This window comes from Odocoileus virginianus, chromosome X (assembly GCF_023699985.2).
Source record: "Odocoileus virginianus isolate 20LAN1187 ecotype Illinois chromosome X, Ovbor_1.2, whole genome shotgun sequence".
Lineage (NCBI taxonomy): Eukaryota > Metazoa > Chordata > Mammalia > Artiodactyla > Cervidae > Odocoileus > Odocoileus virginianus.
The window spans coordinates 10,346,691-10,368,776 of NC_069708.1; the positions used below are offsets into that span (position 1 = coordinate 10,346,691).

The following is a 22,086-nucleotide window of genomic DNA, read 5'->3' on the forward strand; positions in this document are numbered from 1 at the left end:
TTTATAATCTCATCTGGAAATTTTGTCTGTAGGATGAGAAATTTGAGAGTGTTAGTGCTCTGCCTGGCAAGACACCAACAGTCCATAAAATTCCTCTGATTGTTTTATAAACCTTTATCCCATTTTTTAAAGCTATACTGCTAAATCCTAAAACTCTGCTCAAACTTAAGTGGTATACTGATCCAGAAATATAAGATATCAAATGAGTGACTTAATAGTTACATAAGCAAATAGTCAAATTGTAAATGATGATCTGTGATTGGAAAAAAATCAGGTTTTTTCTACATGTCAAAATGCATTATTTTTTTTATTGAGGTATACTTGACATATTAGGTTCAGGTGTACAAGTATAATGATTCAGTATTTGTATACATTGCAAAATGATAACCAATAATTCTACTTATCATCTGTCACCATACAAAATTACAAAACTTTTTTCTTGTGATGAGTTTTTAAGATTTACTCTCTTAGCAACTTTGAAATATGCAGTACAATATTGTTGACTCTGGTCATCATGCTGTTTATTATATCCTGTGACTTATTTAGGACTAGAAATTTGTGCCTCTTGATCCCCTCCATGGATTTTACCCACCCATCCCCAACTGGTAACCACTAATCTATTATCTATATCTATGTGAAGTTGCTCAGTCGTGTCCGACTCTTTGCGACCCCATGGACCATAGCCCACCAGGCTCTTCGATCCATGAAATTTTCCAAGCAAGAGCACTGGAGTGGGTTGCCATTCAATCTCCAGGGGTTCTTCCTGACCCAGGGATCGAACCCTGGTCTCCCACATTGCGGGCAGACGCTTTTACCATCTGAGCCACCAGTTCAGTTCAGTTCAGTCGCTCAGTCGTGTCCAACTCTTTGCAACCCCATGAACTGCAGGACTCCAGGCCTCCCTGTCGATCACCAGCTCCTGGAGCCACCAGGGAAGCCCTCTATATCTATGAGGGGATTTTTTTGTTTAAGAAAGATAAATACTGTATTATTTTACTTATATGTGGAATCTAAAAACCAAAACAGTTATTAAAGGGGTCATTTTTGGAGCATGAACTAGACAAGGATTGTTGCAATCATTTCTTTGCCTCTGAAGGTGGCCTTGCAATTTGGAAAGACTTAGCTATAGGACAAGTCTTTTGGAAGAGATCTCTTGGTGTTAAGTCAACCCCTTGAGAAAACAGAAGGTCAACAAGAGTAGTGTTTAAGTAGGTTATTCTAAAATTATTTCATATCGTATTTGTAAATGTTTTATTTTGAAATAATTTCAAGCTAATAGAAGAGCCTTAGGAATAGTGCAAGGAATTCCTTTATCCTTCACTGTTTCATGTATTAATATTTTGTCACGTTTACTTTATAATTCTTACTTTCACTCTTTTTCCGTTTTATTCCTAAACACTTCACTGTGTGTTCTCTTATACACTGAACAAAGTCATTTTCTTACCTAGCCATAGAACAGTGATCAAATTCTGGAAATTCAACGTGATTATGATATTGGTATCTAATCTAGAGTTCATATTCCATTTAACAAATAAATCAATTCATTTGTCTCCAGAAACCTTCCTTAACAATGTGAATCTACTCAGTTCTCTTCTGAGTTCTCTTTGTTTAAAGTTATGATGAAATTTTAACTTCCCTATGAAAGCTGGGAAAACTGGAGCAGACTTTGAAAATCTATTTGAAGATAACATGCATTTTATCAGTACTAATAGCTTAACAGCATAAATTTGGGATGTTTACTGGCAAACTGTGTTGTTCAGTTGGTAAGTTGCATCTGACTCTTTGTGACCCCATTGACTGCATCTCACCAGGCTCCTCTGTCCTCCACTGTCTCCCAGAATTTGCTCAAATTCAAGTCCATTGAGTTGGTGATGCTTTCTAACCATCTCATCCTCTGCTTCTCCCTCTCTTGCCTTCAGTCTTTCCCAGCATCAGGGTCTTTTCTAATAAACCATCTCTTCACATCAGGTGGCCAAAGTATTGGAGCTTCAGTTTCAGCATCAGTCCTTCCAACGAATATTCAGGGTTGATTTCTTTAGGATTGACTGGCTTAATCACATTGAAGTCCAAGGAACTCTCAAGAGTCTTCTCCAGCACCACAGTTGGAAAGCATCAATTCTTCAGCACTCAGCCTTCTTTATGGTCTGTTACATCCATACATGACTATTGGAAAAACCACAGGTTTGACTATAGGGACTTTTGTCAGCAAAGTAATGTCTCTGCTTTTTAATATGCAAACTTTGGGTGATGCTTTATCATGGATCCCCGTCTTAACCATCAAGGGTTGGCTGCTTAATACATGAACGTGTAGTTCATACCCTGCTCCTGTCCCACTGTGATAGTTCATTTTACAGTTTTTAGGCCCAAGTTTCTAAAGATTTGGAAGCAGGTGAGGGAAGTACAGTATGTATTATTCCTCCATGACCACATTTTTCCAGGTGCCCCATTCCAGGAGACTGTATTCTCTGTGAACAACTTTCCAACTGGGAAAAAGCTCAGAAATACCAACTCTAAACACTATAATGAGTGATGTTTTGAGCCTTTTTTTCTTTTTTCAAAAAAGGCACTTCATATCAGCATATGATATGAAAAGAGCTGGGAATTCAGAAATATTCCCAGTCCCTTCTTGCCTGGGTCACAAGAAACCCCAGCAGACTAGGCCTCTAATCTGCTAAGAATGTGTGTGTCCACTGCAGAAGCCTACCTAAGGGGATGCCTTATGTCTCCCTGTCATCCTCTCTGTGTGGTCATTTCTCTAGAAATGCTCTGGAGATCTAGACCAAGGAGGTCTAAAACAGTGCTGTTTTAAGCCGGGTTTTGTACCCAGAGCATCCCTGAGGAGTATACAGCAGGATGCAGCAGCATCTCTTTGCAGTGGATTTTTTCAAAAACCTTCTCACCCAGACTCCCCTGTGTGAGGTTTCAGCATCTGTCTCCTCCCAATGAGAGATTCATCCAGAGAGATTTTGAGATTCTGCCTGTGCTTCTGCTCCCTCCCTGCCTCCTGTCCTGAATTAGTTGTCTGTCTCCAAATGATGAGTTCCTGATTGAAGTTCCTGATTAGCCTGCTTGCTCGAGCCCTGGGAATATCTTCCTCCATAGACATCTGCATTATGCATACTGGTTTCATTTCTTATCATTCAGCTTCCTATTTTAATTACCTAAATTTGACAGTTAATGAATCAGGTTCTCAGGAGCGATGGTACTGAAGAAACAAAATAGGATTTAGAAATTCTATTTCGGAGTGGGACTACAGGACTATCCTCACCCCACCACCATCACCACCCCCTCCGCCTCCCACCTCACCCCTCCGCCCTGTCCACTGCAGAGGAAACTGCTGCCCTGGTGTTTCTGGCCTTCTCCCGACAAGGTGACCTTCTGAAGTAGAGCGGCAGAATTTTTTAGCACAACTCAGCTGGAGAGCTGCAGACCTCCACCAATTGCAGAAGTATTGCGCTCCTCTCCACTGACAAGAGATGTTTGACACTATTCAGAGATGTCTGGCACACATTTGTACAATTGTTTCTCACACCTTTGAGGATGCTGTTGTGAGTGATAGAACAAGACTGATTAAAAGTGTCACTGTATTTAAAGTAACTTTGTCATTACCCACCCCAGTCCCTACCTCGAACAAGTGTTAAAAATTCAACTGCCATCATGTGGGAGGTGACCTTAAAAGACCTCCTTTGTAATTGAGAGTGAGGGGAATTATTATTTTTTCTTTAATTTTTATTGGAGGTATATAATTGACTTACAATGTTGTGTTAGTTTCAGGTGAACAACAAAGTGAATCTTTTATATTGTATATACATGTATGCACTCTTTTTCAGTTTCTTTCCCCATATAGGCCATTACAGAGTATGGAGTATAACTCACTGTGCTATACAGTAGGTCCTTAATTAGTTATCTATTTTATATTTAGTGGTGTCTGTATGTCTGTCCCATTCTCCCAGTTTTTCCCACCCTGTTGAGAATTACTACTCTAGAAAGTTTTTTCACTGATGGAATATCTTCTCACTTGTACTTACAGTCTGCTTTTTTCCTTTTGAAATGAGAGTTGTTCACACACGAATCACTTGGCTTCTCTCATTTCCAGCTTGATTCAAGAGATGAGAAACTATTTTTTTTATTTTAAAAATGTAATGTGACTTTGCAAGTATTCTACCTTCAAGAAGTAAATTATCTACCTTTATACAAAGTGTGTCATCAAGGTGAAATGCTTTTATAATTTCAAAGTACTGCAAAGATTACTATTAAATTTAGTACTAAAAAGTGTATTATTTATCATGATAACCATCAAAATAATGAAGGGATTTCTACACATTCTTCAATTCACCTCCTTGGATTCATGAGAAATTCTATCAGGGTGCTTTCAGCTACAATTCGTAGAACATATGATTCAGTTCAGTTCACTCGCTCAGTCGTGTCCAACTCTGCAACCCCATGAACCGCAGTACACCAGGCCTCCCTGTCCATCACCAACTGTCGGAATCTACCCAAAGCCATGTCCATTGAGTCGGTGATGCCATCCAACCATCTCATCCTCTGTCATCCCCTTCTCCTCCTGCCCTCAATCTTTCCCAGCATCAGGCTCTTTTCAAATGAGTCAGCTCTTTGCATCAGATGGCCAAAGTATTGGAGCTTCAGCTTCAACATCAGTCCTTCCAATGAACACCCAGGACCGATCTTTAGGATGGACTGGTTGGATCTCCTTGCAGTCCAAGGAACTCTCAAGAGTCTTCTCCAACACCATAGTTCAAAAGCATCAATTCTTCAGCACTCAGCTTTCTTTATAGTCCAACTCTCACATCCATACTTGACCACTGGAAAAACCATAGCCTTGACTAGACGGATGTTTGTTGGCAAAGTAATGTCTCTGCTTTTTAATATGCTGTCTAGGTTGGTCATAACTTTCCTTCCAAGGAGTAAGCGTCTTTTAATTTCATGGCTGCAGTGATTTTGGAGCCCAGAAAAATAAAGCCTGCCACTGTTTCCACTGTTTCCCCATCTATTTGCCATGAAGTGATGGGACTGGATGCCATAATCTTAGTTTTCTGAATGTTGAGCTTTAAGTCAACTTTTTCACTCTCCTCTTTCACTTTCATCAAGAGGCTCTTTAGTTCTTCTTCACTTTCTGCCATAAAAGTGGTGTCATCTGCATATCTGAGATTGTTGATATTTCTCTGGCAATCTTGATTCCAGCTTATGCTTCCTCCAGCCCAGCATTTCTCATGATGTACTCTGCATATATGTTAAATAAGCAGGGTGACAATATACAGCCTTGATGTACTCCTTTTCCTATTTGGAACCAGTCTGTTGTTCCATGTCCAGTTCTAACTGTTGCTTCCTGACCTGCATACAGATTTCTCAAGAGGCAGGTCAGGTGGTCTGGTATTCCCATCTCCTTCAGAATTTTCCACAGTTTATTGTGATCGACACATTTAAAGGCTTTGGCATAGTCAATAAAGCAGAAATAGATGTTTTTTCTGGACCTCTTGCTTTTTCGATGATCCAGCGGATGTTGGCAATTTGATCTCTGGTTCCTCTGCCTTTTCTAAAACCAGCTTGAACATCTGGAAATTTACAGTTCACATATTGCTGAAGCCTGGCTTGGAGAATTTTGAGCATTACTTTGCTAGCATGTGAGATGAGTGCAATTGTGCAGTAGTTTGAGCTTTGTTTGGCATTGCCTTTCTTAGGGATTGGAATGAAAACTGACCTTTTCCAGTCCTATGGCCACTGCTGAGTTTTCCAAATTTGCTGACATATTGAGTGAAGCACTTTCACAGCATCATCTTTTAGGATTTGAAATAGCTCAACTTGAATTCCATCACCTCCACTAGCTTTGTTTGTAGTGATGCTTCCTAAGGCCCACTTGACTTCACCTTCCAGGATGTCTGGCTCTAGGTGAGTGATCACACCATCATGATTATCTGGGTCATGAAGATCTTTTTTGTACAGTTCTTCTGTGTATTCTTGCCACCTCTTCTTAATATCTTCTGCTTCTGTTATGTCCCTACCATTTCTGTCCTTTATTGAGCCCATCTTTGCATGATATGTTCCCTTGGTATCTCTAATTTTCTTGAAGAGATCTCTAGTCTTTCCCATTCTATTGTTTTCCTCTATTTCTTTGCATTGATCGCTGAGGAAGGCTTTCTTATCTCTCCTTGCCATTCCTTGGAATTCTGCATTCAAATGGGTATATCTTTCCTTTTCTCCTTTGTTTTTCGCTTCTCTTCTTTTCACAGCTATTTGTAAGGCCTCCTCAGACAGCCATTTTGCGTTTTTGCATTTCTTTTTCTTGAGGATGGTCTTGATTCCTGTCTCCTGTACAATGTCATAAACCTCCGTCCATAGTTCATCAGGCAGTCTATCTATCAAATCTAGTCCCTTAAATCTATTTCTCACTTCCACTGTATAGTCATAAGGGATTTGATTTAGGTCATACCTGAATGGTCTAGTGGTTTTCCCCACTTTCTTCAATTTGTCTTCTAAATTGAAGAACACCTTATTAGAAGTAGCTTAAAGAATGAGATTTTGTTATCTGACCTAAGAAGTTTTGTTGCTTCATCTTCACATTTGCCTCCTCATGATTGCAACCTGACAGCCTGGGCTCCAGGCGTCATAGTTACACAACTGAACCAAAATTAGAAAAAGGATTTTCCTTCTTTTAGGAGGAAATCTTTCCTAGAAGCCACCTATCCACTTCAGCAGAATTCCCCAAGTTTCTTATTGTCTGCAGTTGTCATATCCCTACCTCTAAAGCTGTCTCTGGCAAGCAGAATGATGTTGTCATGGTTTCCTTTGACCAGACAGCAGTCATTCCTTGGGGCTGGCAAAGGGGCCACTATCCTTTAGCTTATGGAAGGAAGAACATCCACAAATATAGGGTTCTGCAAACAGCAGCAAGTGGGGGAAATGACCATTTGCTGGGCAATCTGACATTTCGCTCTCATATCTTAAAATTTATTTATTTATTTATTTTTGGCTGTGCTGGGACTTTGTTTTTGTGTGGGCTTTTCTCTAGTCGTGGTGAGCAGGTACTCCTCTTGAGTTGCAGTGCTCAGGCTTCTCATTGTGGTGGCTTCTTTTGTTGTGGAGCATGGGTTCTAGGGCGTGTGGTCTTCAGTAGTTGAGGTGCACAGGCTTAGCTGCTCCACGGCATGTGGGATCTTCCTGGATCAAGGATCGAACCCATGTCTCCTGCATTGGCAGGTGAATTCTTTATTGCTGAGCCACCAGGGAAGCCCTGTCATTTTTAAAAAATAAAGATTTAAGGACTTCCCTAATGGTCCAGTGTTTCTGACTCCACACTTCTAATGCAGGGGGCACAAGTTTGATCCCTGGTTGGAGAATTAAGATTCCACACTAATCTTAAGGTGGCACAGCCAAAAAAAAAAATCAGCCAAGGTGATGAATTTGGGAAGAATATGAAAGCTCCCTGTCTCCCCACTCCAAAAACAAAATCCTATACTTATCTCTTTTTGCATTATATGTCTCTGGTTAAGAAACTCTCAGGAAGAAGTCATATGTTGAAAAAATAGGAACAATTACATCCAATTATCTTGTGAGAATACCCACTATTGGGATTGTGTTTGTGTCCTTGGAGTGAAATTGTGGGTCTGCAGGCATCTAAGAGAAGCAGGGAGTTGGTGATGGGCAGGGAGGCCTGGCGTGCTGCAATTCGTGGGGTCGCAAAGAGTCAGACACGACTGAGCGACTGAACTGAACTGAAGAGAAGCAGGGAAGAGAATTGTCAGTTCTGGAGGATTAGGAATCCTAGAGGTTGGAGAGGGAAACTGGATATTCATTCATTAGTTCAACAGCTATTTGAAGTGCGCCCCCTTGTGCCAGGTGCTGGACTAGGCACTGAGGGTAGTGGTGACTAAAACACCAACCCTCCTTTCCAGAACTCACAGTCCCTTAGAAGGAGTCAGACACCCAACCTGGTGATCTCAATGCACTGAGGTAAGAGCTATGATGGGACTATAAGCCAGGAGGTCCGAGGGACAGACAGAAGGGGTTCAGATCTGGTCTTGGAAGTCCAGAGAGATTCAAAGAGAAAGTAACATAAAATCCCAGACCAGAGATGAATTTACCCTGAAGTTGATAGCGCCTAAGCTTTAGGCCCCGCAATGAATGTCAGGAGTGTAGCACTTTCTAGGCAGCAAGGAGAAATTGGATACAATTCAAAAGGACATTTACTAAGCATTTCTGCCACACTGTCTAAAGAGATCACAAAGGACAGGATCAGAATCTCTAAGGAGCCAGTACTTTGTTCTGATTTTCATTCAGAACATTCTTTCATTTTGTACCTAATTTTGAATTCATATTTTTTATCTTTTTTTTCAAAGCTTCTCCCCAGACTAAATTGTCTAGGTTTCAGGGCCCATTAAACTTAGATCTGCCCCTGCTTGTGATCTGAAGCATGAGTAGGTGTTTACCTGGCGGAGGCAATGAAAAGAATTTTCATGATGTTCTAAAACACCATGTGCAAAAGCCTGAATTAATAAAAAGGAAATTTATAAAGAGAGAACAGCTTATAGGTCTTGTTGCTGGAGCATGGGAGAGAGGTGAGGTTGGATCACTGGCCACATTGTGAGGAGGAGAAAAAATGATAGTGTTGACACAAGCCAGGTCCTATGCTAAACACCAGTGTCCACGGGATCACTTTTATTCCTTGCAACAATCCTATGCAGCCATTGCTGCAATTATTTCCATTTTACAGAAAAGAAAGCTGAGGGTAGTGAACTAAAGGAGTTTTCCTGTGGTTGCACAGTAAATAGTAGAGTTAGTATTCCAGCTCAATATTGTCTGATGCCAAAGCTCAAGCATTTAATCACTAGGCTCTCCTGACCCCTAAACTTTGCTCAAATTGCAGATGTGGTTAAGTTTAGCAAATGTCAGAGACCAAGGGAAGAAGCAAGCCTGGGGTGGCACTTCCCAGGGTAGCCTGGAAGGAAGGGGCAGAGTACATAGAAGGCAGCTCTTACTCAGTAGCGAGGGATCATTTCTGCTGAGACCCCAGGCTGGGGGCTGAGGCAGGGCACCCTCCACAGCTCCCAGCACTGGAGCCCTGCTCTGAAGCCATAAGGGGGACACTGGGCTGAAACCAGGAGGGTCCCAGGGGAAAGAACTCTGGGTTGAAGTCCTGTTCTTCTACAATATATCTTCTCAGTGCCACTGTCCTCTTTTTCTAGAAAAACTGATAGAACTTCTCAAGGCCAACAGGTGTAGTTCAGCACAGGTGAACCTAGAACCCAGTTGATCAAGTCTTATTCTCTGGAACCAAAGAAGTTAACACTGCTTAAGTAGATAAATGAAAAAAAATATTTTCTTCAAACTGATTTTCAGGAGGGACACTATTAAGTGCTTACATTGTAGAGGGAGAGTTTGGTTAAGGGGTCATAGTTACGGGACAGGTGATGGTGTCAGGCCAGGATCCAAGGAAGACTTCAGTCCCTACCCAGACCATCCACTTCTTTCTTCACAGTGGCCAAGGATGGTGTTTCCTGAGAGAAAGAAGCAAGACCTTTTATTATCTCCCCCAACCCTGATGGAGAACTCTAGTTGGCTGGTGTGACATGTCTAGAAAAATCCTTACCCCCCATTAGGAAGGTTGAAGTAACATAAGTTTAACAGCAAACTGCAAGACCTATGCCATTGATTTTGTGTGACTGCCAGTCCTAATACTTGTGAATGCCATGATGTCTAAGCCAGCACTGTCCATTATGGCAGGCATTAGCCATGTGTGATTACTAAGCACTTGAAATGTTCCTAGTCTGAGTTGAGATGTGTTGTAAATGTAAAGCACACATCAGATTTCCAAGACTTAGTACCAAAATATATATATATATATTAATAATTTTTATGTTTGATTACATTGCGATGATAACATCTTGGATATATTGGACTAAATACAGAATTTATTAAAATGAATTTCACCCCATCTAGTTACTTTTTCAACTTTTTAAAAATAAATATTTATTTTTGGCTGTGCTGCATCTTCATTGCTGCATGGACTTTTCTCTAGTTATGGTGCACAGGCTTCTCACTGAGTGACTTCTGTTGTTGCAGAGCATGGGCCCAAGGGCGCATGGACTTCAGTAGTTGCAGCTCCCAAGCTCAAAAGTGCAGACTCAATAGTTGTGGCGAATGGGCTTACTTTCTCCTCAGCATGTGGGATCTTCCTGGTCCCACATCACCTGCATTGGCAGGCAGATCCTTTACCACTGAGCCACCAAGGAAGCCCCTACTTTTAAAATTTTTTGTAGAAAAATTTACTGGCATAGAGTTGATTTACAATGTTTTGTTAGTTTCAGGTATACAACAAAGTGAATCAATTGTGTGTGTGTGTGTGTGTATAAATATAATCTCCAGTCTTTTTAAGATTCTTTTTCCAGATAGGTCATTGAGTAGAGTTCCCTGTGCTATGCAGTGGAAGTGTTAGTCACTAAGTCGTGTCCAACTCTTTGTGACCCCATGGACTGTAGCCTGCCAGGCTCCTCTGTCCATGAGGTTTCCCAGGCAAGAATACTGGAGTGGGTAGACATTCAGTTCTCCAGGGGATCTTCCTGGCCCAGGGATCAAACCCAGGTTTCCTGCATTGCAGGCAGATTCTTTACCATCTGAGTCACCAGTGTGGCTATTAGGACATGTCAAGTATTGTATGTGACTGGCTTCTGTGGTTTGTGTCATATTGGACAGTGCTGCTCTAGACATTTGAATAGCTAGATACCTTGAAGACCTGCTTTTCTATGAAGAGTACTAAATGCACCACAGAAAAGTCAGCCTGGTCTCATTCCTGGATATCATTTTCCACCCATTGTGTCAGAAAAATTGTATTTGCAGTAAGAAGGAGTCGTCCTTACTCTATTATTTCTGTGTTCAAAGACAGGGTGAACACAGCATGTCCCGGGCAATGGGGCTGATGTTTTCCTGTATAGTGGTTCTTAACCTTGGCTGTGCATTAGAACCACCTGGGGGCTTTAGAAAATTGTGAGGTCAGGTTACAACCCAGACTACTTAAGTGGCAATGTGTGGGAGTAAGACCCAGGCATCAGGGTTTTCCTAAAGTTTCCCCAGGGTTTTCCTAAAGTTTCCCCAGGCGATTACACTGCAGCTGGGCTGTCCAGCAATTCAGAAATCTTGCTGTATAAGAAAGGCAGGTGTCTGGGACTTAACAGCAGGTGAATATTTCATCAGATATTATGTGTCAAAAGGTAACAGAATCACTGATTTCCTCACACTGAGCTTCGATAGCCAAATAAAGTGTAGCTTCTTTGTATTCTAGAATGGATCTGAACTTCCTCCTGACTCCCCTTCCCCATTTGGCACACACACACACAAAAAACCCCAAACACACAAATAAACCCAAACAAAACAAAACTTTGCTAAACCTGGTGTCTCCATCTATGCTAAATTGAATGGTCTCTTTGCACTAGCTGGACATCTTAGACTTAAAATGCTTTGTATTTCATTTAAATTTTTTTCTTTAAATTTATTTTATTGAAGTATAGTTGTTTTACAATGTTGTGGTAATTTGTGCTGTACTGCAAAGTGACTCCAGTTATACATATATACATATATATTCTTTTTCATATTCTTTTCCATTATGGTTTATCACAGGTTACTGAATATAGTTCCCTGTGCTATACAGTAGGATCTTGTTGCTAATCCATCCCATATATAACAGTTCACATCTACTAACCCCAAACTCCCAGTCTATCCCTCTTCATCAGTCCCCTCCTCCTTGGCAACCACAAGTATATTCTCTATGTCTGTGAGTCTCTTTCTATTTCATAGATAAGTTCATTTGTGTTATATTTTAGATTCCATATATGTGATATCATATGATACTTGTCTTTCTCTTTCTGACTTACTTCACCTAGTATGACAATCTCTAGGTCAATCCACATTGCGGCAAATGTCATTATCCCAATTCTTTTTTGTGGCCATATATATGTGTGTGTGTGTGTGTATATATATATATATATATAGTGTGTGTATACCACATCTTTTTATGTTTTAATTTTCATATGTATTTAATAAATTTACAAATTTTTATTTTTCCTTATAATTTGTACAGAAGACTCAAATATGGAAAATCTGTGTTTTTCTCAGTTCAGTCACTTAGTCATGTCTGAATCTTTGCAACCCCATGGACTGCAGCACGCCAGGCCTCCCTGTCCATCACCAACTCCTGGAGTTTACTCAAACTCATGTCCATTCAGTCACTGTTGCCATCCAACCATCTCATCCTCTGTCGTCCCCTTCTCCGCCCGCCTTCAATCTTTCCCAGCATCAGGGTCTTTTCAAATGAGTCAGTTCTTTGCGTCAGGTGGCCAAAGTATTGGCATTTCGGATGCAACATCAGTCCTTCAATGAATATTCAGGACTGATTTCCTTTAGGATGGACTGGATGGATCTCCTTGCAATCCAAGGGACTCGCAAGAGTCTTCTCCAACACCACAGTTCAAAAGCATCCATTCTTCAGTGCTCAGCTTTCTTTACAGTCCAACTCTCACATCCATACGTGACTACTGGAAAAACCATAGCCTTGACTAGACGGACCTTTGTTGGCAAAGTAACGTCTCTGCTTTTTAATATGCTGTCTAGGTTGGTCATAACTTTTCTTCCAAGGAGTAAGTGTCTTTTAATTTCATGGCTGCACTCACCATCTGCACTGATTTTGGAGCCCAAAACAATAAAGTCTGACACTGTTTCCACTGTTTCCCCATCTATTTGTCACGAAGTGATGGGACCGGATGCCATGATCTTAGTTTTATGAATGTTGAGCTTTAAGCCAACTTTTTCACTCTCCTCTTTCACTTTCATCAAGAGGCTCTTTAGTTCTTTGCTTTCTGCCATGAGGGTGGTATCATCTGCATATCTAAGGTTATTGATATTTCTCCTGGCAATCTTGATTCCAGCTTGTGCTTCCTTCAACTGAGTGTTTCTCATGATGTACTCTGCATATAAGTTAAATAAGCAGGGTGACAATATACAGCCTTAACATACTCCATTTCCTATTTGGAACCAGTCTGTTGCTCCATGTCCAGTTCTAACTGTTGCTTCCTGACCTGCATACAGATTTCTCAAGAGGCAGGTCAGATGGTCTGGTATTCCCATCTCTTTCAGAATTTTCCACAGTTTATTGTGATCGACACAGTCAAAGGCTTTGGCATAGTCAATAAAGCAGAAATAGATGTTTTTCTGGACCTCTCGCTTTTTCGATGATCCAACGGATGTTGACAATTTGATCTCTGGTGTTTTTCTAAAAAGATACAAATGAACTTAATTTCCAAAACAGAAACAGACTCACAGACTTAGGAAATGAGCTTCTGGTTGCCAGGGGGAAAAGTGGGGTGCAAGGATAAATTGGGAGTTTGTCCTACATCTTTTCAGAATATCATCCCTGCCCTCCTCCTTTACTAAGATGGAGTCAAGGAAAGACACTACATGGGAGAGACACTGTGTGCACTGACCTCATGGCAGAGGGACAGCCGAACCCTCTGGCCTGAGGCTGGTCCTGGGGCCAGGTTGGGCCAGTGTTAGCTCACACCTGGGCCCTACGTCTTCTGCTGGGTTCTGTTGCCCAGGTCTGCCGTGGATAGGGCCAACCCTCTGCTGCCTTCCTTGGCATTCCTCTTCTCACTGTGAGTTGCCAACCCCGGAGCCCACCCCATTCCCTCTTTTGGGGCCTGCAACCTGGCTGCCCCACAGAGGGCACATTGACGCTTTTAGCCTCAGCCTCACATCCCACCTCCCCAGCAAGGCTGGGCTTCTAGATCCCTATGGCCACACTGGAGGGCTCACCTCTGCCCTCTCTCTGTGTGACCTCAACTCCTCCTTGGTTTATGAATGATTAGATTGGGCCTTGAACAAGTGTCACTCATAGAGTCAACAATGGGAAGAGAAGCACCAGCCCCGAATCTCTCTCTCAACTGATTCCGTATGTCCCTTCCCAGGCTGAGGTCAGAGGAGGGCCTTCTACATGCAGGGGACTCCCTCTTCCCTCAATCCCCACCCCAAGGGCCCACCGCCCACTTCTTCACTCACATGACCTGCCTTTCTGTGGGGCAGAAAGTCTGTTCTAGGTGACCCAGGCTGAAATAGTATCCTCTCTATTCTGCCAGAGCAATGTGGCCTGAGCCCTTTAGGATTTGATTTTGTGTTTTTGTTTTTTATTTGTTTGTTTTTTTTAAACTTTTTAAATTTATTTGGCTGCACCAGATCCTTAGTTGCGGCACACAGGATCTTTAGTTGTGGCACGTAGGATCTAGTTCCCTGACCAGGGATCGAACCCAGGCCCACTGCCTTGAGAGGGCAGAGTCTTAGCCACTGGACCACCAGGGAAGTCTCTCAGACTTGCTTTCAATGTGCTCAGTGAGGACCAAAAAACTTAGAAAATGGTTCTCACAGCAAATCCTAGCTCTCGAGATCATGGCTTCAACTCAAAAAAAATCATTTCTCCAACCACAAATGGAAACACTACCCTCCTCTCTTAGATGCTAGCCTCAGTCACATCCCTCCATTCTGCCATCTCAGGCCGATGTTGCCTCAGGGTGACTAGGGACAGGGTCAGCCACGTGGAAACACAACAGAGAAAAGTCCACTGATGTGCATTTTCAGATATGATTATTACTCTTAGTATAATTACATAGGAGCAGTTTACTGAGGACCAGGTCCTGTTCTATATGCTTTACATGAATTAAGTCATCTTAATCCTGATCACAACCTCATGAGAAAACAGGCACAGAGCAGTTAAATAACTTGCCGAAAGTCACACATCTGTCAAGGTCAGCTAGGAATTTGAATCTAGACCGGGCTCCAGAGTCTATTTTCTTTATTTTTTAAATTTTTAATTGGAGGACAATTGCTTTACAATATTGTGTTGGTTTCTGCTCCACAACAACGTGAATCAGCTTTCAGTATACATATATCACCTCCCTCTTGAGTCTCCCTCCTCAGGGAGACTCCTCCTCCTCAGACTCACCCTCACCCACATCCCACCCCTCTAGGTCATCACAGACCACTGAACTCAGCTCCCTGTGCTATATAGCAGCTTCCCACTGGCTGTTTTACACATGGTAGTGTATATATATATCAGTGCTCCTCTTTCAATTTGCCCCACCCTCCCCTCCTCCCCCTGTGTCCACATGTCCATTCTCTACGTCTGCATCTCTATTCCTCCCCTGCAACTAGGATCATCTGTACAGTTTTTCTAGATTTCACATATATGCACTCATATACGATATTTGTTGTTCTCTTTCTGACTTAATTCACTCTGTATGACAGAGTTCATCTTCTTAACCTCTTCTCTCCCTCCATGAGGATCCTTCCCCTCTGCACACTCCCCACTTCTCTTCTTGAGAGGTATAAAGACAAAGAATTCTAAGAAAATATTCTTTCAACATGGGAGGCCCAGGATGTCTCACTACCAAAAGACTTTTCAGAATTAGCTGGAGTACAATATTTTAAAAGTAAATGTATGTGCCAGAAGACGATTCAGTTGGGTTAACTATCAATCATTAAGTCTCCTACTCCCAAGAGAATTTAATCTGTCTCTGTGGAGCCCAAGTCCTTGCTTCAGGCTCTTTTGAATTCTAAACACTTTCATTAACCTAGTTTGATTTATTGTGAAATGCTTCCACCCTCACTCCTTAGCCTCACTCACTACTGCCTTTTAATTCCTTCTGCCCATTACCTATACCTGCACAATGTACAACTTGGCCTAGTGAGATTATATATTGTTTCCCTTTAAAAACACACACACACATTTTTGTCTTGAGATGAGAACTCAGGATTCACTCTGGTTTTTTTTTCATTTATTTTTATTAGTTGGAGGCTAATTACTTAGTCACTCTGTTTTTTGCTGATCTATATTTTTAGTTGTACTGGATCTTTGTTGCTGCGTGGGCTTTCTCTAGTTGCAGCGAGCAGGAGCTACTCTTCATTGCAATGCACAGGCTTCTCTTTGCAGTGGCTTCTCTTGTTACAGAGCACAAGCTTTAGGCACATAGGCTTCAGTAGTTGTGGCCCACGAGCTTAGTTGATCCACAGTGTGTGGAATCTTCTCAGACCAGGGATCGAACCCATATCCCCTGCATTGGCAGGCAGAATCTTATCCACTATACCACCAGGGAAGTCCTATATATTGTTTTCTGATTGTGTCCTCCATATGTATTTTATTTCCCCAAACTGACTGTGAACTCCTGGAGGGCAGAGACTACCCTGTAGCAGGCTCACAGCCCCCACAGTGCTAAGTAGGGCGCACAGAGGAGGGGCTCAGCCAATATTTGTGGATTGATTCCCTTGGGAAAAAAATAAATGATCTCTATTTGCTTACTTTTCAAATCTTTGAAACTTAAATTCAATCTCTGGCTTCCTTTATTTGTCAAATATATACACTGGGCTCTGTGCTAAACTGTGTAGGTTGAAACTTCAGTACTGCCAGTTCCTGGCTTTGGGCTTGGTGCATTCACCCTCTGTGCCTCAGTTTCCACAAATGTAAAATGGGGATATCATTGTGTTATCTCATAAGGTTGGTGTGAGGAGTAGAAATGAGATAATACACACTGAAGAATTAGACTAGTGCTTGGCATGTTGTAAGCATTCAATGAATTCCAGCTATAAAAAAAATGGATGCACATTTACCTTATAATCCCACTTCTCCTACCCTCTAGCTTGAAAACCCCAAGCGCACATTTACATGCACATGACAAAACATAATATTTAAAATGTTTAAAATTTTCTATCCATTCACCCATTTCCTCACATTTTTCAAACACTATTTGTTATGTAATTTTCCAAGAAACCCCTTGACCGTCAGGCTTTGCAGATGGCGCTAGCAATATAAAAAAAAAATAAAACAAAAAACCCTCCTGCCACTGCAGGAGACATAAGACATCCAGGTTTGATCCCTGGGTTGGGAAGATCCCCTGGAGGAAGGCATGGCAACCCACTCCAGTATTCTTGCTTGGAGAATTCCATGGACAGAGGCGCCTGACAGGCTACAGCGCATGGAGTCACAGAGTTGGCTACAACTGAAGCAACTTCACAGGTACTTCAACGGTCACATGATCCTGGCCACCAGGTGGCGGTGTTGTTCAGTCGGGTACAGTATATTAGCAGTTGCCTTACACTAGGGCTTGGCCTGTACTTCCAATGCTGTTTCAGAAGTAGCACAAGTTACTTTCCTTGTCCTGTGACTGGCTGTTTTTTCCTTCTGCTTCTTTTCCCATCTACCGCTTGACTCACCTCCATTACACTTCTCACCACCTCCTCAAATGACCCACCTCCATTACATATCTAACCACCTCCTCAAATGTGCACCGTGTAACTGTGGCCTCATAGAAATCTGATTGAGGTTTCCATACCACCCAGCAAGGTGTTGACCAGAAATGAAAAAAGTGAAAGTGTTAGTCGCTCAGTCATGTCCAACTCTTTGTGATCCCATGGACTGTAGCCCACCAGGCTCCTCTGTCCATGGGATTATCCAGGCAACAATACTGGGGTGGATATAATGTTTTTTTAAAAGAGCCACCTTGAACATCCTGGAAATTAAAGGTTAAATCACTAAATACCTGCAGTAAATCACTAACAGAGCAGAAAAGGCAAATGCCCCACTGGTCTCTCCATGCCAATCTCTCCCCTCCTCTGCACTCCAAGCCCACAGCTGGGCCACGGGGACCAATCCTGACATTCAGTGGCCACCTTGACACTCTCCATGGCTTCTGAGTCCTTCCCAGGACAACTTTCCTTGAAGCTTCCGGTAACCAACAGGCCAGCAAGCCAAACCCGTGTTTGCCAGATAGATCAAGCTTGTGGGTTCAGGTGCAGTGTATGTGCAGTTCCCAAGCCCCACACCTGCATTCGGCTGCTTCCCAGAACCACCGCCTGGGCCCCTGCACCATTTCCTCCTCCCCAATATGATGACAATAGCCAGACGTTTAGTAACAGCTGCCGCCTCCAGTGAGCCCATCACGTGCACCAGTGATTCACAGGCATTATCTTATTTCACCTTCAGAAAAGGGCTGAACTGTGGCGGTGACACTTGTGGACACCATGGCTGAGGTTAAACAATCAGTCAAAGTCATGCAGCCCCAAAATGGAAGAGCTGGGGTTGAGTCCAGGTCACTGACTTGAAAACCCTCCCTCTTACTCTCCCACTCCCTGGAGGTCCCCCAGGACATCACATGTTCTTGCTTTAGCAGCTGAAAGTGGAACAAGACTGCCACCCTCACACCCACCCCACACCCACAATTCCCAGCTGTCCCTCCCCCTCCCTACCCACAGCTCACGACTCTGCAGAAGAATCAGATCTGGCAACTCAACCTGCCACTCTGGAAAGACTGTGGTCTGTGGTCTTTCCCTTTGGGGCCCCAGCTTCAGTGAGCTAGGAAGGTGCCCTGTCATACCCAGATAGGCAGGGCGGCCTTGTGGCAACAGTAGTTGGGCACGTGGAGAGGGAGCTGACACTCACTGTCTTCAGGGCTGAAGAAAGCCCCTGAACTTGGGAAGGAGAGAGGGTGAACTTAGGAAGGACGGGAACACAAAGGTTGACCTACGGGGACCCCTGTCCTCTGACTCAGAGCTGAGGTGCAACTTCTCTGGGTCATCAGGAATTCTTCCACACCCTTCAGAGGGGCAGCTCCTGCATGGAGAACTTCTCCGACATGAGGGAAGGGCTCAGCGCATCCCTAGCCAGGGCAGGATGCACGGATAAACCATTCCTAGGCCACGAGGCTTCCTACGGAGCCAGGCCTGGAGTCTCTCTGGAGCGCTGGTGGTGGGGTCCACCTTCCTGCCGCTGCATTGTGTGCTGCATTCCCAGCCCCGTGCTACTGCAGAGAGGAAGGAGTAGGTGGCCGTGACAATGTTGGTTCACTACACGGTACACTGTGTTGGCCTGAAAAATGGGTCATCATGGAAACCATGGAGGGCTTGCTCTGGAAACCTGCTAGCCTCATGTTTCCACCCGTGTCTCATATAAGGCAGTTTCCAGAATTATTCCACCTGTAGCAATAAACCACTAATGGATCCCAAAATCAGTTTCATCTGTCACAACCAGAATTTTGTTTAAAAAATAAAATAGGCTAGAGTTGAATACAAGGGAAAATATCAGAGTGCCTAGAACATATCAAATCAGTTATCCTCTGGGGGCATTTTTGTTTCAGTTCTATACGTTTATGAGGGCAGTGAGTCACAGTATAAAATAGATTCTTGTCGTAGCTGTGGTCCAAAATGCTTGTAAACTGTTGCTAACCTGAGTCTCATCTTGACAGAAGGGAAAAGCTTGCATTTTTTTTTCAGAGGAGAAAAACATTTCCAGTAGTCAAAAATGGGACACAACCCAAATGGTTCTCAAAGGTAGAAGATATAAATCAGTTGTGGCATAATTCAATGGGAATATTATGTATATGGCAGAGAAAGTGAATGAACTATAGCTATAAACAGTAACATGGATGAAACATATTAACATGTTGAACATGAGCAAGATGAAAAGGAAGACATAATTTATGATTCAGCTTATATAAAAATTTTAAAAGGCAAAACTAAACTCTATAGTTTACAGTTACATCTATAGGTGGTAAAATTAAAAAGAGAAGTAATCATTACATAACATCAGGCAAATGGTTACCCCAGAGACAAAGGGGTTTGACGATGATCGGGAAGGGACACCAGGCAGGGAAACCAGAGGCCTGACTATGTTGTTTCTTAACCCTGCTGGTGCTTACCTGGGAATCCACTTTAACATTATTCATTAAATTCTATGTTTATGAAACCCATCACAAGCAAGGAAATCGAAACTGTAATCAGAAATCTTCCAGCAAACAAAAGCCCAGGACCAGATGGCTTCACAGCTGAATTCTACCAAAAATTTAGAGAAGAGCTAACACCTATCTTACTCAAACTCTTCCAGAAAATTGCAGAAGAAGGTAAACTTCCAAACTCATTCTATGAGGCCACCATCACCCTAATTCCAAAACCAGACAAAGATGCCACAAAAAAAGAAAACTACAGGCCAATATCACTGATGAACATAGATGCAAAAATACTTAACAAAATTCTAGCAAACAGAATCCAACAACATATTAAAAAAAAATCATACACCATGACCAAGTGGGCTTTATCCCAGGAATGCAAGGATTCTTTAATATCCGCAAATCAATCAATGTGATACACCACATTAACAAATTGAAAGATAAAAACCATATGATTATCTCAATAGACACAGAAAAAGCCTTTGACAAAATTCAACATCCATTTATGATTAAAACTCTCCAGAAAGCAGGAATAGAAGGAACATACCTCAACATAATAAAAGCTATATATGACAAACCCACAGCAAGCGTTACCCTCAATGGTGAAAAATTGAAAGCATTTCCCCTAAAATCAGGAACAAGACAAGGGTGCCCACTCTCACCACTCCTATTCAACATAGTTTTGGAAGTGTTGGCCACAGCAATCAGGGTAGAAAAAGAAGTAAAAGGAATCCAGATAGGAAAAGAAGAAGTGAAACTCTTGCTGTTTGCAGATGACATGATCCTCTACATAGAAAACCCTAAAGACTCTACCAGAAAATTACTAGAGCTAATCAACGAATATAGTAAAGTTGCAGGATATAAAATTAACACACAGAAATCTCTTGCATTCCTATACACTAACAATGAGAAAACAGAAAGAGAAATTAAGGAAACAATACCATTCACCATTGCAACAAAAAGAATAAAATACTTAGGAGTATATCTACCTAAAGAAACAAAAGACTTATACACAGAAAACTATAAATCACTGATGAAAGAAATCAAAGAGGACACAAACAGATGGAGAAATATACCGTGTTCATGGATTGGAAGAATCAATATTGTCAAAATGGCTATACTACCCAAAGCAATCTATAGATTCAATGGAATCCCTATCAAGCTACCAACGGTATTTTTCACAGAACTAGAACAAATAATTTCACAATTTGTATGGAAATACAAAAAACCTCGAATAGCCAAAGTAATCTTGAGAAAGAAGAGTGGAACTGGAGGAATCAACCTGCCTGACTTCAGACTCTACTACAAAGCCACAGTCATCAAGACAGTATGGTATTGGCACAAAGACAGAAATATAGATCAATGGAACAGAATAGAAAGCCCAGAGATAAATCCACGAACCTATGGTCACCTTATCTTCGAAAAAGGAGGCAAGGATATACAATGGAAAAAAGACAACCTCTTTAACAAGTGGTGCTGGGAAAACTGGTCAACCACTTGTGAAAGAATGAAACTAGAACACTTTCTAACACCATACACAAAAATAAACTCAAAATGGATTAAAGATCTAAATGTAAGACCAGAAACTATAAAACTCCTAGAGGAGAACATAGGCAAAACACTCTCCGACATAAATCACAGCAGGATCCTCTATGACCCACATCCCAGAATTTTAGAAACAAAAGCAAAAATAAACAAATGGGACCTAATGAAACTTAAAAGCTTTTGCACAACAAAGGAAACTATAAGCAAGGTGAAAAGACAGCCCTCAGATTGGGGGAAAACAATAGCAAACGAAGCAACAGACAAAGGATTAATCTCAAAAATATACAAGCAACTCCTCCAGCTCAACTCCAGAAAAATGAATGACCCAATCAAAAAAATGGGCCAAAGAACTAAACAGGCATTTCTCAAAAACACATGAAAAGATGCTCAACATCACTCATTATCAGAGAAATGCAAATCAAAACCAAAATGAGGTACCATTATACGCCAGTCAGGATGGCTACTATCCAAAAGTCTACAAGCAATAAATGCTGGAGAGGGTGTGGAGAAAAGGGAACCCTCTTACACTGTTGGTGGGAATGCAAACTAGTACAGCCGCTATGGAAAACAATGTGGAGATTTCTTTAAAAACTGGAAATAGAACTGCCATATGACCCAGCAATCCCACTCCTGGGCATACACACCGAGGAAACCAGATCTGAAAGAGACACGTGCACCCCAATGTTCATCACAGCACTGTTTATCATAGCCAGGACATGGAAGCAACCTAGATGCCCATCAGCAGACGAATGGATAAGGAAGCTGTGGTGCA

General features: G+C 42.0%; 1 non-coding gene across 1 annotated transcript; it reads right to left on the reverse strand.

Moving 5' to 3' along the window:
- Positions 1-14,285: 14,285 nt before the first annotated feature.
- On the reverse strand, positions 14,286-14,358 carry TRNAE-CUC (transfer RNA glutamic acid (anticodon CUC)). Its single transcript has one exon. It is a non-coding gene; the product is annotated as a tRNA-Glu (tRNA).
- Positions 14,359-22,086: the final 7,728 nt, after the last annotated feature.